This window comes from Mauremys reevesii, linkage group 1, assembly GCF_016161935.1.
Source record: "Mauremys reevesii isolate NIE-2019 linkage group 1, ASM1616193v1, whole genome shotgun sequence".
NCBI lineage: Eukaryota > Metazoa > Chordata > Testudines > Geoemydidae > Mauremys > Mauremys reevesii.
The window spans coordinates 128,069,673-128,082,468 of NC_052623.1; the positions used below are offsets into that span (position 1 = coordinate 128,069,673).

General features: G+C 41.3%; 1 protein-coding gene across 4 annotated transcripts in view; it reads right to left on the reverse strand.

The window, feature by feature from the left end:
- Positions 1-12,796, reverse strand: part of LOC120397254 (P2Y purinoceptor 8-like) — a 46,292-nt gene that overhangs the window by 16,330 nt on the left and 17,166 nt on the right. The window contains exon 1 of one of the 4 annotated variants that reach the window (XR_005593738.1): positions 8,425-8,518. The exons of 2 other annotated variants lie outside the window; for them this stretch is intronic. The gene's annotated coding sequence lies outside the window, so the exon portion shown is untranslated. Of the gene's footprint in view, positions 1-8,424; positions 8,519-12,796 lie in introns of those variants that run through there. One more of the 4 variants, XM_039522974.1, reaches the window with a different exon arrangement.

Here is a 12,796-nt window from a genome sequence, read left to right on the forward strand (position 1 = left end):
GCAGGGCAAAGAGTCTCCCTTTGCATGTGTTCCTTGTTGGCAAGAGCAGAGAGTGGTGGTTCTGCTTTGTACCACCTTATTCTGACATCAAGGAGTTAGGAAACTTCTTTTCTCCGTGTACATTGCCTGCGTAAGATAGTGAAAAGGGGGAACAAGTTTATTGCAAAATACCCTTTATTACAAGAACATCCTCCCCCCATCTCTTCATTGCACTACCTGCCCCACCAAAACAGATTCATCCCCTCCTCTCCACCACCCTGTCAGCTACCTCCAGGGCCTGGAATCCCCTCCTAAAAGGAGGTGGGAAATCATCTTGGTATCCCCAACAGCAGGGCTGTTCCCTCCCATTTCTTGTCCTGAAAGGATCCCACTCCTACATCGACAGCGTGAGTGGTTTGAAGTGTGGAAGTAGGGCCAACTAGCAGGGAATAAAAATTAAAAAAAGCAATGTTTTTTTCTTAAAATAAAAGCCCCACATTATTCAAAACTTCCCACCATGTAAATGTGGAGCTAGGGATTAACACTACATTTTAATAACACTCTTCTCAATCCTGATGAGAGAGGCGCTGCAGAAAACATCTTGATGGATCTTGGTGGAAACATCTTGAAGTTCCATTGTGGGTGTTGTCTCTCCCGTTCTTCAGTCCTTCACCCTTTATAGATGAAGGTCTCAAAGTGAGAGTGATTTTCATCCCCAGCTGCTTCTGGATTTCCCGCTGGTGCTAGTGACCACATGCTCTGTTTTTTTCTGTCTCTGTAAAATGACTGTGACTGTTTTTCTGGGATACTGACCCTGCTACCTATGCCTTTGTGACTCTTTGAATGAATGGATGAATGAATGAATGAATGCAGTGTGCTCTACGTAGGACCTGTTGCACAAAGCAGTTGCCCATCTGCTGGGGGTAGCACTAGCCAGAAGTTGGGTGTCAGTTCTTCTAGGCTACAGAGGTTTCTTTTCTCCTTCACCCGATCAGATGTGCGAAAAGCTTTGTATTACAATTAGGCAAGAATATCGGCAAAGGTTTGTGTGTCATTTTAAAGATATGTTCATGTGCCTAGACACCTCTTATGACAGGTGCATTTTATACATTTAATTTTAGGATGTTTACAGATATTAGGTTTTAATACTGCAACAAAATTTCTTCAGTAATTAGCAGTCAGGCAAAACCAGTCACAACGGAACTCAGAAAAAATGTCCCTACGTCTTAACTAATAGCAACCATCACATAAAGCAAACAGATCTCTCAATTATTGCTCATCAAATAGACTAGGGAGGAAGATATAAGGGGAGAGAAGGCTAAAAACAGATCATAGCACAGCTATTACACCAGCACAGAGCCTGGTCTTTATGCCTGGATCAACTAAATAAGCTTTAGTCCTATCTTGGTCATAATCAGGCCAGCTGTAGATGGACTTCAACTAGTCATCTAAAATATTTAAAACTGAACCATTTAAACTGGTGCCAGCCCCTAACATAGCCACCCCTAAACTAGTTTGGCTTGTGTTGAACCATTTCAATAATGATTAAACAGGTTTAAGGATGTCTCACATTAGAGGTTTGCAACAGTTTGACTAGATCAATTTGAAATCAATTTTGTTAAATCAGTTCTACTTTTCTAGTATAGACAAGTCTCTCACACCAGGGTGAAGTGGATGTCACACATCACTACAGCACAATGGTAGCATTTACACCCCCTGTGTCAGATGTAAATAACTGGGTAAGATGTGAGATGATGGAAAATCAGGTCCATTCACTTCCATACTGTGGTATGAGTCAAACCCCTCCTCTTCAACCCACACTTGAGGCTTTGTCTTCACTGACAAAGAGATGTGGTTTTTCAACATAAAATCTGAGTGGAGACAAGGTGTGATGATTAGGGGAATTTATGTACAATTTAGGAATTCAGGGTGATCCTGGATACTCTGGAAATGTGTCTGTGTCCGACTACAAATTTCATTTTGAATATGAGACTTGGTTACCTTCTCTGCTGTCTTTTGTCTCCATATTGAGATAAAACCCACAGGAATGGCCAGGATAAATTCTTTCACCTGGCACAGAACTAACAGTATAGGGTTGTTAAATTTTGATGAATGTCCATTCAAATGGAGCCCCCCTGGATAAAGAGATGGCTATGGCCCAGGACAAACCAGTTTTTCAATTCTGAACTATTGGGGATGGTAATTAAGCAAGAGAACATTCGGGACTCTGATCGCCTGCTGGGGCTGATCTGTGAGTCATCTGACAAAGAGGTCTGGAGGTTATAAAAGCAAGGCTCTGTCACCAGCTATTTTAGAGACAGAAATACAGGGAGAAGTGACCAGAAATATTGGCTGTTCCAGAGGAGAAGCCATGTGCAAGAAGGCAGAGGGGCATACTTTCATATGCAGAAATCATGTGCAGGAGGTGGGATCCTGGAACCCTTAGAGGACTCTGACTTAAGCCCCAAGAATGCTCCAGAGCAGTAAAGAAAATGAGGCAGGGAAATGCCTACCGGTGTTATTGTTTTATCTGGATCTGTGTATTTTTTTACACTAGCCCATGTAAAAAGTGGCTGGTTTGGAGGAGCCCTTACAAAACCGATGTGTCTATTACGTGCTTCCGCTATCAAGTGTCCCTGAAGAGATGAACTGTAAACCCAGAGCACCCGCAAGGTTAGAGCTCCGGGAAAGGATGTGATTAAGCTACTGGGGAGTCTGGGTGTAAGCACTGGTCCTGGGGTCCCATTTCCCCGAAGGAGTAACAGACAGGGAGCCTACGCCTAGAAACTGTGCCAGGCGGGCCAAGGGGAGAGAGACAGGGCTATAGCCTATTTAGAGCAAGGGAAGCTTAAGAGCACATTGGTCTTGTGTATTGGGACTCAAACATAGCAGCCCGGTGAGTATCCAGCTAGGGCTGGGTGGCATAAAGCACTGATAGTTTTTACTTGGATGTAGCTAGTTGAGGTCAACCCTATATCTCTCACTAGGGGTTGACTTCGACTTGTTACACTGAGGGTATGGCTACACTTGAGAGTTGCAGCGCTGGGAGTTACAGCGCTGGTCGTACAGCTGTGTAGGGAAAGCGCTGGTGTGTGGCCACACTCACAGCTACCAGCGCTGCAGTGTGGCCACATTTGCAGCATTTGCAGCGCTGTTGGGAGTGATGCATTATGGGCAGCTATCCCAGCGTTCAAGTGGCAGCAACGTGCTTTTCAAAAGAGCGGGGTGGGGTGTAGTGGAGTGTGACAGGGACCGGGGGAGAGAGAGAGAGTGGATTTTTGGAGCCGACACTGTGTATCAGCTCCCTGCCTTGCAAAATCAGAAAAATTTTCCGACCCCTTACTCTTAACTGCAAACAGCCTGCAGACCAGATAAGCAGCTGCTCCAATGGATTCCCTTTCTCCACCCTGCCCCCCGCTGTTTCTATCCTCAAGCAAACACTCATCCCCCTGCCTGCCTCATTCACAGCAAGGTAGTGGGTTATCTCATTTGATTGTTCACAGTTAGTTACAGATTGATCACAGCAAACAGGAGCTGTGTTTGTTTTTGATAAGCAGCTCCCAGAGCCCCGAGTTCACAACAAAACAAAGAGAGGCAGCATAACAAAACAAAGAGTAATTTAGTTAAAAGCATTCTGGGATATCTCCTAATACCCTGGAGGCCAATAACAGCGCTGGTGTGTGGCCACACTTTAGGAGCAGCGCTGCATCACCAGCGCTGCACTCGTTATACCCCAAGCAGATGCAGGTGTACAGCCAATGCTGCAGCCAGGGAGTTGCAGTGCTGGATGTGCCCTGCAGGTGTGGACAGTTACTAATTGCAGCGCTGGAAAGCCTCCACCAGCGCAGCAACTCTCAAGTGTGGCCGTACCCTGAGATAAAAACTACAGTGCCTTGTATCCACTGGGATTTTACAATGAGATAGCTAGGAGTTAACTACCTAGGTAAAAACATACCTTTTTTGCACTGATGACATAGCCTGAATGTCTAGAATTCTTCCCCTAAAGTTACCTGCAGAGACATTTTTATCTTTGAATAAGCTACACAAAGCTTATCAGCACAATGCAGTATCTATAATGGGTTATAAAGCTACCTAGCACACTGAACAAAGTGTACAGGATATTAGGATGCCATGCCTAACTACAGATGTAATCATAATACTATAAAATAACATTTGTGTTGGTCTAACTGTGCCCTTATAGGGACAAACTTCACAATGAACTCCTTTTATCAGAACCCAGAATGCATTCCGTATGGATAGCAATATCTCCAGAGTGTATGAAAGTCTCTGAAATAAACGAAAATAGGTAATATCGTTAATATATGTCATTACAACCTGTCCATTTCTAAATTCATTTCAGCTGCTGTTCCTCTTCTTTCTCTTATGAAAATCTCCACTTCTGTGTTTGATGATGTCAATGTGCCTGTCCTGCCAAGTTCAGCCACAGAAAAGACATTTCCAAAAACCCCAGGAGAACACCCTGTATCTCAAAGTGACTTCTTAACTGAAGTGAAACCTTTTTTTTTCATTTTAAAAACAAAACAGCATGATTCAGATAGATTCCGGTCACCCACTCTGGGGCCTCAGTCCTGCCCTTTGACCTGGGACATGTAGACTAGTATGTTTCATCCCCAGACTTCAGTCACCCCTCAGTAATAACACAACTAGGGTTGGGGTTAAAGTGAATTCTAGACTCCAAGAGAGCTACATAACAACCCATTCTGGAGTCAGGGTGCACATTATTTGTGTTCTGCTCAATGTCACACACCAGCTCTACACTCAAACACACTTTTCTCCCTTGTTTAGCAAGGAAGAGGTTTCCAGGGATTCGGTAGGAACCAAGGAACTCTGCACAACCTAATGTACCATGTGGAGAAAGGTACCGCAAACTTCAGCATTTCCTGAAAGACTGGGGGCTAGATTCTCCACTGCCCTGAATAGTCATTTACATCTGAGTGAAAGAATTGCTCTCTCCCAGCGCTGCTGCCATGATTACACAAGCCACGTTAAAGCACTGCCGTGGCAGCGCTTTAACCAGAGGTGACTCCAGGCACCAGCACAACAAGCACGTGCCTGGGGTGGCAAGCCACAGGGGGCGGCCTGCCAGTCGCTGTGAGGGCGGCAGGCAGGCGGCTTTTGGGGGTGCGCCTGCGGGAGGTCTGCCTGTCCCACGGCTTCAGCGGCAATTTGGTGGCGGGGACGCTGATGGCGCAACAGCGGTGGACCTCCCGCAGGCATGCTGCCAAATCCATGTGACCAGTGGACCTCCCTTAGGTGCGCTGCCGAAAGCCACCTGCCTGCCGTGCTTGGGGTGGCAAAAAACATAGAGCCGCTCCTGGCTTTAATGTTGCCAGTGAAGACGTGCCCTGACGGACAATCTCCACTCATTGATATATTTTGCTTTCCACAACCAAATCTCTGTACAAATGTTCATGAGTGTTGTACCCGAGTATTCAGATTCTAATATCTAAACTGTATTGTTAAATCTATTCACCTAAATTTGGGTTATCACTGATTCTGTACGCTATGTGTGATATGACTTTTAAAAAACTAACTTTGTATTTGTGGATAATCTAAGCACTATACCCAGATGTACAGACACTCTTTTCCCAACCTATGTATTATATCTTTTTTTTAACATTAACTTTAATAAAATTTTTATTAGACCAACTTCTGTTGGTGAGAGAGAGAAGCTTTCAAGCCAGGTGGAGCTCTCCCTCAGGTCTGGGAAAGGAACTCCCAGCACCACAGCAAAATGCAAGGTGGAACAAATTGTTTAGGGTAAGTAGTTAGCACGTACTGAAAGGGACCATTCAAGGTTAGTGGGTTACAAATTGTTGTAATATACCTACAAATCATGGACTGAACTGAGACACTGGATCTATGGCTTATCATTACAACAATCTGTAACCCACTAACCCTCTCTTTTTGTCCTATGACTGCAGAAGTGTTAACAGCCCACTCTACCTTGAATGGTCCCTTACAATATATGCTAACTACTTATGCTAATCAGTCTGTTCCACCTTGCATTTTGCTGTGAGGCTGGGAGTTTCTTTCACAGGAAGAAGAGCTCTGTGTGGTAGAAAGCTTGTCTCTCTCTCTCTCACCAGCAGAATTTAGTCCAATAGATATTATCTTATCCACCTTGTCTCTTTCATATCCTGCGACCTGCACAGCTACAGCTACGCTGCATACATCAGATAGAGCTCATCAATTATCCTTAAGCAGAATACATGATTCTATAGGGTGATAAACTGTTAAAAATGACCAGACCAGATAGTGTGTGAATCTGTTTTCTGGCCTTCTTGCGCTGTTTTCCCCATATGGGGAATTATGTCCTAATTTAGAGTAAACCACAGTAGGCCAAAAGAAAATAAAGTATTTTCCCCTGTATCTTTAAAAATGATTAAATTCAAAGTCATACAATATGCCCTAAAACTAACTTGTTTTTAAAGGAAAAGACATTACCTTCTAAAGGAACAGGGAGAAGTGACCCAGTGCCAATGAGAAATGAGCTGTCTCATCCTGCTCCCGATCCAGTCAATAGGATTTTTTCCCATCAATCAGTGTCACTGAGAACAGGATCAGGCCCTAGTGTTATACTTTCTCAGGTTCTAATAAGCTTTGTGTCACTAGGTTTTCTGAAGTAGGCCAACACGCAGTGCTGATCAAACTCCCTGACAAAGCTCCAAAGAGGCTGGAAAGCCAAGAGAAACTCCACAATGTTTGAGATAATAGCAGCATTATTCTTGCAATAACTTTAAGTGGAACTATACTGAGCCAAATTCACATCCATCTGCAACCTAGGCCCATTGTGCTCAAGGCAGGATTAATGCCGCAGGACGGGAGGTGGAGTATAACCCATAACATAGAGTTAATGCCTAGTCTTTCCCCTTTCCCTCCTGCTATGTCCCTATGCCACTACTCTCCCCCTCATCACCTCCCCCTTCCTACTTCTAATACTCCCACCTAGAGTTGGACATAATTTTTAACCAAAACTTTTTTTTGGCAAAAAAAAAAAAATGAGACTGAACATTTTCATGAATTTGCATCAATTTAATCCATTTGTTTTGAAAAAAAAAATCAAATACAAAAAGGCCATCTAAAATGTTTTGTTTTGATGTTTTTGAAAAGAAATGTAATGAATTTTCATTTCAAAGTTTTCTTTAATTGTATTTAAAGTATTTTAAAACATGAAAAAATGCACATTTTAAAACATTAAAAAACAATCTTTTTTAGATTTTTCAAAATTGCCAGAGAATTGAAAAATCTGTTATTTGCACAGCTTTACCCCCATCTCCTCTCCCTCCTACCAGCTCAATTCCTCATTGTAAGAGTTCTCATGGGTCCACCTTGCCCAAAATAAAAATATTTTAAAATACCTTAGTGTGTAAACTGTTAAAGCAAAAGTATAAATCTGTGGGTATATAGAGCAAATCCACAACGACATAACACATAACAAATCTATGTAACTGTTTGACCTTACTTTGTAGGTCCTGGTCCTCACTCTATTGTTTGTTCCTATCACTTGTATCTCATCTAAATTTTAGGTCAGAAGCCGTTTGGAGAGGGACTAGGGGTAATTTTTTTAAAGTGTTTAAGTGACTTTAGCACCTAAGTAATACAAGGTTTCTTGTTAATTCTACCTCATGTATTTTAAAACAATGTGTATCTAAATATATACATATGTAAAGGACTTATGTCACTTTTGGGCACTGTAAAATAATTATTAATAAATTAATACTGACCAATCAAAGCATGGAAATGCATAACGGGGTAATATTGCAGCAGAGCTATGTAAATTTCTCAGAAATAACATGAATTTTGTAATTAACTGGGTGAGTGAAATCATGTTGTTTCCACAATGATTTGTTCGGTTAGAAATAGAAAAGAACCAAAGGTTGTGCTTTTTTGAGCATAAATCCCACCTTTCATGCACGCACATAACTCAGAACAAATGGGAATTATTTGCAGACCTATACAGCAAAATAGACCCTCTGATCTGTAAAGTTAACAGAAAAACCTTAGCCATCCAACACAATCATAATGTGCCATCTATCACTTAAAATACTGTGAGTACTTATGCCCATGTTACAATACTCAATGTAAAATGAAGCGTGTGCATTTACAAGAATTATATTAGAGGAGTAAAAACAACTCCCTTAAATTCAATGGACCAAATGCGAAGGTCCAACATCCTTACTAAGTGTTTACTCAAGCAAACTTCCACTGACTTTGAGGACGGTTTGCCTGATCAAGGACTGAGTAAAAACTGGGCACAAACCCCAGGATTTAGCTTTGCATAATTAAAAATAAAGCACATAACAAAGCAGTAATCTGAACTGTTACAATATATCTTTGCAACTTAGCTGTACATATGTTGTTTGACTCTAGTAGGAACTGCTTCTTCAAGTGATTTATATCCAAAAGATGTATATATCTTACCTGATTCCTCATCCACATCCGATAATCTGAAGCTGTGCTGTCTGACTGACCACAATTTTTCTGCAAGTGGTTCAATAGTAAACGTGCACACTGTATTGCAACACCTACTTCCTTCTTCATATTTTTGACTTTTTGACACATAGATCACAACTCAGTAATATGTCTAAAAGGATAAAACTTGTTTTCTCCCCAGACATAAAACGAAAAATCCTTTTTCTAAAGTAAATATATTCATTACTTTATGGTGCATTGGGATGCCAATACTAGCCCTGGCGTATGACAAATACTTGATTCATTATGAAAGATATCTTTCTCCTCTGTGGATTTTGTAATACCGAGGTTCTCCTCATTCTTTTTTATCTTGTATGAAACCTGTGAACTGTGGAGAGGTTTTAGTGTACTGGGTGCAGTCAAATCAGAAAAGGAACCACATATTTCTGCTTTTGAAAAATCTTTCTGAGTTCAGATATGTTTCTATCATTCTCATAAACTGGCCTTTTTGTGCAGTGAAAAACTCCATGAAAAAATCTGCAAAGTTGCTACCATCTTCTCCTTCAAATTGTTCCTCAAGACTCATTTTTACTACAGCACATACAAAGCAATAGCGGCTGACATCAACTGGGCAAGTGGAGCACTAAGTATTGTGCTTGTTATATGTAGAGCTGGTTGGAAAATGGAATTTCTATTCTTCAAAATATGCCAAGATTTTGATTTTTTTAATTCAAATCAGAACAAAACAAAAAAAAATATTTTTTTTCTACAAAACAGAATTTTCTAAAAAGTGGTTTTGTTTCAATCAGAATATTTTGTTTTGATAACACTGAAAGATTTTGTTCTAATTTTTACTTTATAATATATATATTTTTCAAATTACCAAAAAGTCATTTAAAAATGAAAAATTGAAATCTGCTGCTCCAATAACCTCAAAGTGGGACATCTGGTTTTGATTTTTTAAAAACAAAACTTTGCCAAAATTGACCCAGTCCCTCAGAAAATTTTGATTTCAATCAAACAGTGTTTTCTCCTGGAAAAATGTTCCAGTGGAATATTTTTGACAAGCTCCAATTATGACACTGGTTTGCTTCACTGTTTTCCCTTAAAGGATGGGGCAACATGTGCTCCCTTTGTGTGGCACGTTGATCTAGGGATTGTTGTGGGGTACAATTTCTCCAGGAGCTAATGCTGAGGCATTGGAGCCATCACTCTGCCCCTAATGCAGGACAGTGCCCATAAATCATAATCTTGCCCTAACGCTGCCATTGTTTTATGAGATAAGGGGTTTCTTTTATGTCTTTGTCTAAAAATGTCCCATGGCTGTGTGGTAGTCTGTGTCTGAGTTGTCTGCTGCCCTCTGGCTGTCTGCATTGTGTCTTGGTGGCTAGCCCACTGGTTTTAACTCAGGAGATCTGGGTTCCAATCCCACTTTAATCACTGGCCTGCTGGCAGATCTTAGATTTGTCATTTCATCTCCCATGCCTAAATTCCCCCATCTGTAAAATAGGGATAATGATCTTGACCTCCTGGGTAGAGCATTTTGAGATCTGCTGATGAAAAAGTGCTATATGAGAGCTAGGTATTACTATTACTTTAGAGTCAGTGGGAGTTAGGCACCTGTTATTTGCACCTTTGGAAATCTCTCTTTAGAGTGTATGTATATGCTTTGTAAAGTGCTTTTGAACCTCTATAATGAAAGGATCCATAAATGTCAAATATTTTAATTTTGTCTAAAACTCTTTTCACATTGGTCTGTTTTGTTTTTCCTATATCCTCTTTACCCTTCCACAAACCAGCCTAAATAATCTTACTGACAACAAGGGCTGGATAAAGAACCTGTCCAGACTCAAACAGCTGGAGCTAGGGGGTACAGCTGGGGAAGAAATTCAATCTAATTTAAACCAGTCATGTTCAAGTCTGCCATACATTGTGAGGTGCAATCAGCTGACATGGTAAACAAACCGCAACACTAATACAGCTGTCCCAAAAGAGCCTGGCACTCTATGAGCATGCAAGAAAGAATGCATGTTCCACTTCAGATCTCCAAACTGTGTGTAACGTTTCTAGATTCACTCAACCCTCTTACTGCCAACACATAAATCTTTTCTTTTTCTAGATGCTGTTACTGTAAAAGGCAGAGGTATTGATTATCACAGAATAGTAATTCCAATAGTCATGAGAAAGTTGATGGAAGCTATAGATAGCCTATAACATTTTCATTAACTCCTACACAGCAGGGGTTGGTGTAGAGAGAGATTGGTATCCCCAGGAGCACTGTGCCATAATGTATTATCTTCCTGTTGGTGATGTGGATATCTTTATAGGCACTTCTATACCCTTCTTGATGATAACTTCTGAGCCTGTCACAATCATTATTGAACTTTATCTTAACAACTCCTCTGTTAAATGGGAAAGTATTTTCTCTGTTGAACAGATGAACGGAGGCACCGGGAGATTATGTGATTTGCCCAAGGTCACACAGGAAGTCTGCATGAACGAGAGATTATCTGTATGTGTGAATTAATATATACCACATATTATTCAGATTGCTTGACACTTCCCATTACGAGACCCTGTTGTCTGTAGGGTATAACTTCGCCAAATTTTAACTGTTTGGAGTGAAGTTTTCCATATTGGGTGTCTGCCTCAGGTTGATTATTTTGTTTGGGTTTGTACTGTGTGCGTGTTTTCATTTCAGTCAAAACAATTCAGCAATTTCTGAGAACGAGGCCAGGGAAAAATACATTGTTTTCCTCATGTTAAATACGCTCCGGCAACTTATTCTTTGAGAAGCTCTAGCACCCCTATGCTGTGGAGTATGGACTTGAAATTTGGCTGGGGTGGCCTTTGTGTCAGAGATGTGCCTTTTGCCTTCTATCATAGAGTGTACAAACCCCACACAGCAGAGGAAGGATTAAGCAGCAGCTCTGGGCCCATGCCTCTCCACCCCACCACAAGTGCCAGGCATGCACAAGCTGGAGGAGAAGCCTAAAGGGGGAGTAGAGCAGCTCACTCCTGGTTCTGCAGCAGGAAACGGAATCCCTGAGAATCCCAGCTCAAGCTAAAATCTCTGGGGCCTTCCCTGCCACAGAGCTGGGAGCCTGAGAACCCTGGGAGCCACAGCTGAGCCAGGAGGCCTCAGTGCTTGGGCTGCCAGAAACAAAACATTTCTAACACGCACTCTTCCTCCTCTCCCCCGCCCCCCAATTTTTCCCTTCCTTGGAAGTTTTGATAATTCTACTTTTTTTTTTAACAACTTTTTTTTTTTCTTCAGAATTTTGGAATTTGTTGTGGAAGAAAATGTTGGCTTTCGACCAGCTCTAAGGATAACTTTTTAAGACTATAGTATGGAGTGGTGCTAGTTATATGGGTTAAAGGTTGTAGAAGAGGTGGGTTTCAGGAGGGATTTCAATGAAGTGAGGGGTGACATGGGAAGCTAATATTTACCCATTTCTCTGTCTCGTTAAGTCAGAGGCTTTGCCGATATTAGAAAAATTGTAACAGACTAACTAAATGGATCTAGTTAAACTGATGGAATCCTCTAATGTAGATGCACTTAAACCACTTAAACCTTGCTTAAATCAATTTGGTTAAGCTGGTAATTTACTGATGCAAGCTACACTGGTTTAAGTTGGCTGAAGGTGCATGTTTAACTTTACATAAGTGTGTCTGTATTAGGGGCTTGCATTGCTGGTCAACATAAAATCCATTTAGTTAAACTGGTGCACTTTTAAAAAAGTAGACTATGCCAGAGAAACCCCAGAAAAACATCAAAAGAGAGACCGTTTATCTGACTTCCCCTCCACCCCATTTCATTATTCATCTTTGCAGGAAGTTCTGTTCCAGCAGTTGCTAACTTTAACTTCACGGAAGAGCTATGTAAGTTGTTTGTTTCTTAGCCTACCTATACCACACACCTTTGCCTGGAGTGACCAAGTGTCAAAATAACATATTAAACTGAGCTATGCTGATAGCAATTCCTCCTGTAAAAGATCAAGTTCTTCCTGCTGTCTTGTAAAAACAGCATTTTAATAACAAAAACAGGATTTAGTGATGTGCAGGGAGAGGTCAGAGCATTATAGATTCATAGTTGAAGGCCAGAAGGAACCTTTATGATCTAGCCTGACCTCCTGTATAACACAGCCCACAGAATTTCATGCAGCAACTCCTGCTTTGAGCCCATAACTTCTGGATGAGCTAGAGCACATCTTTTAGAAAGACATTAGTAATGGCTCTTCTCGCTCTATTGTCTTCAGCATGGAGTCTCTGTAGAACTGGCTAGGAAAGGTTCCATGCAGCAGTCAGCTTGCAGTAGAATGGGCCAATCAGATGGAAAAGCCTCTTTCCTTTGCCCATCATACTTGTTAGTTTGAACAGC